The sequence below is a fragment of the Ctenocephalides felis genome, unplaced genomic scaffold, assembly GCF_003426905.1.
Source record: "Ctenocephalides felis isolate EL2017-DRISC unplaced genomic scaffold, ASM342690v1 CF-g0.4_SCAFFOLD_00845, whole genome shotgun sequence".
NCBI lineage: Eukaryota > Metazoa > Arthropoda > Insecta > Siphonaptera > Pulicidae > Ctenocephalides > Ctenocephalides felis.
The window spans coordinates 91,599,300-91,602,933 of NW_020536999.1; positions in this window are offsets into that span (position 1 = coordinate 91,599,300).

Consider the following 3,634-nt stretch of genomic DNA (forward strand, 5'->3'; position numbering starts at 1 on the left):
CATCGCACTCCAAAGGCTTTTCACCTTCATGGATAAACCTTTCATGAAGACGAAGCCTGAAATCACAAGCATAAAATATATACTTATACATAATATTGCACAAATTTTATTATCCTTACCTGCTCTTTCTATTAAACGCTTTCCCACAGACCTGGCAAACTACCCGTGTTCGCCTGTATGATGGAAAAGATGAGCCCTTAATTGAGTCGATTGAATAAATGTCTTTCCACAATAGTCACACTTGAAAGGCTTATCCATAGTATGTGTTTTTAAATGCCTGTTGAGAGTCTCTTTAGCCCCAAACCGATTGTGACACTAGATAAAAAAAAAAAAATGGTTTAATAAAAAATATATAAATCATGTACAGTGCAAAGAATATTTATTCAGAATACAATTTAAATCTTGTTGATGCATTTATATATATTTACCTAACGAGCAATCCAAAAACAATTGTCCAAACTATCAGCATGTAATAATAAATCATACAAATTTTTATATTAATAATTGGCAAAGAGGAAATATAGAAAAGTACAATTGTAAAAAAAATGGTAAACAAAAAAAAATCAACTTGCACATTTTTACAGATTTGATTTAAATGATATTTTTTGCAACCTTAAAATTGATCTTTATCAGATTTTAAAAAATCTGTTTTGAATGAATATTTTTGCAATATTTAAGTTTTACTATCAAATTTAAAAAATTTATATCAATGAATATTTTTTAATAAATTTTCTATCACACCTTACAAACTTAAGTTTTTAATGAACATCTTTGTAAAGTTTTAGCACATTTTCCGCTTCGTTTTTAATAAATATTTTCAAAATGTTTAATATTTCCTGTCACATTTTAAATTTATGTTATAAATGAATATTTTTTATCGCACTTTTAAAAATATTAAAGTTTTAAATAAATATTTTTGCAAAAATTAATAAATTTAATTTAAAGAAATTTGCAGTTTTTATCTATTACATGTTTAATTTTAATTTATCAAATGTTTAGCTAACTAATTACTATCATTACACTACTTCTCATAGGCCTATAATATTTTAAGGGTTTCAGGACAACTATCAATTATACTACCATGCAAACTTTGTATAAAATTTGGTAGAAAAACAATTAAACATTAACAATCCTATTAAGAACACTTTTGTTAAATTGTGATAGAAAATAATAAAAAATTGCAATAATATTCATAGCCTAAATGGTCACCAGGTTCAGCCTTAAAATAAATTTGAAAAAAAAAATGAAATGACTTTGTAGAAGAATTAATAAAAATACAAAAATGTTCATTAAAAATTTATAAATTTGTACATGCCACATGTCCATCTTAAAAAAAATCATTGAAAACTTTCAAAGTTGTAAAAATGTGGTAGGAAAAAACTAAAATTGTATAAATATTCATTAAAAGTTTATAAACTTGTAAAATGTGATAGAATTTTTTTTTAATTAAAATTATTCATAGAATTCATTAAATTTGTAAAAATAACCACAGAACTATTAGCACACCTACAGAGAACATGTTGTAGATAAGTTATTATAATTCAAACATTTCTCATAAGCCTATAATATTTTGAAGAATTTATTACAACATTATCAAAGAATGTTTTATCAAATTCCCAGGAAAGTAACCAGTAGATTCTCCTTGAAAACCAAAACAAAAAAAATATACTTACCATTTCACATTCGTAAGGGCGCTCTCCTGTGTGTGGTCCTCATGTGTTTCTTCAAAGCATTCGACGAGGAGAACTCTTTATCACAATCTTCAACTGTGCAAGGGAATGGACGCTCACCTTAAAAGTAAAAAGCTAATTAAATTAATTTATAAGATACAAAATATAAATATATTATCTTTCTTTCTATAATGTATTATTTTTTTATTATTACCAGTGTGTGTCCGGACATGTACATTGTAGACAGTCGTGCCAAAGAATATCCTGTTGCAGTACTCGCATTTGTGTTGCTTTTTTGGCTTTGCTTCACCCATATGTGCCCTTAGGTGCTCTCGTAAGTTGTCTTTTCTTGAGAACTCACGACCACAAACCTAGACAATAATAATTTCATAATAAAAGTATGGTTGCAATTGCAGCTAAGAAAGCTTTTCTTTGATTTTGTTATAAAGTAAATTTTAGTTTCAAGTGTTGACAAATTTTAAAAACTAACATGTCTCTTGACTATTTTACAAGATGCTTTTATCTAGTTTATTTAATATGATATTAAATAATATATATTATTAAAAGGTTCCTAAAGTTCACAATAAATGTGTATATATGTAAATTGTATAAACAATGTCAATTTGTTAAAGATAATTTAATTTATTAAAGAATTATATTAATTAATTTGAAACATCACAAATGTGCTAAAATCAATATAAATTAATAGAATAATTATTGAAAATATCAATGCTTTAAAAGAAGGTGTTAAAATTTAAAGTATACAAATTTTATACAAAAAATTAATTTATGAAAATATTGAAACAAAGTAAAAAGTATGAATATTAATATACAATAAAATGATAAAATTTAATAGGTAACATAATAAATAATTCTATTATAAACAATATAAAAATATTAATATAAAATTAACAGATTTAATTAAAAATATCAAGTCAAGTATAATATTAAAAGAAATGTTTAAAATTAACATTAAATTAAAATGAGAAATGTGATAAAATGAGATGCAAGAAATAAATTGTCATATTAATGAGTAACAACAATTAAAAATATCGATTATTTAAATATTGAAAATATATAAATGTTAAAATTTAATAATAAGAATTAAATATTTAACAGAATAAAAAATGACAAAACATGCAAAAAAATTATTCAAATTTAATGAACATGATAATTTGTTTAAAAATTAATAAATTCAGTTCAAATGCATAAAAAATATTAAAACAAAGCAAATATACAAAAATAATAATAAATTAAACAGTATTAAATTATTAATAGCATACAAAAAATGAAAACCAAAAAACATTAAGTCTAATGAAATTAAACAAGTAAAAAACAAATAAAAAAAAAAAAATAAATGATTTACAATATTATAAATATTAGTAATATATCCTGAAATAAATTAATTTCATTACAATTAAACGAAAAGAATGAAAAGTAACAAAATAAAAGTATTATTAGAAATATATGAATAAATGTTAAAATTCAACAAAAACTTTGAATAAAATTTAGTAGAATAAAATAAAAAAAAGTATCCAATATATGAGAATGTACAAAAAATTTAAATTCATTAAGGTTTTAATAAAATCATTGCATAAGTTAGAAAATAAAAAGATGGAGAAGAGTGTCAATTTGTTGACATTTCATAAAATTCAATAAATCTTAATATATAATCGATAATAAATATTAAATTGAAATTTAATAACCAGCACTATTAAAATTAACAAAGTGGTAGGTTTATGAAAGTAAATCATTCAAAAGTATTAAAATGTCTATGATATAAAAAAGGTTAAAATTAAGAAAAAAAAACATTGAAACAACCAAATTAAATCTAAATAGTTTTAAAACAATTAAAAATGTAGCATAAAGAATAACTAAAACTAAATATACAAAGAATTATTGAAATTTTATAAAGATATTAAAAACTTTATCATAATCTAAAATCCAATAGTTTAAATTTGCAT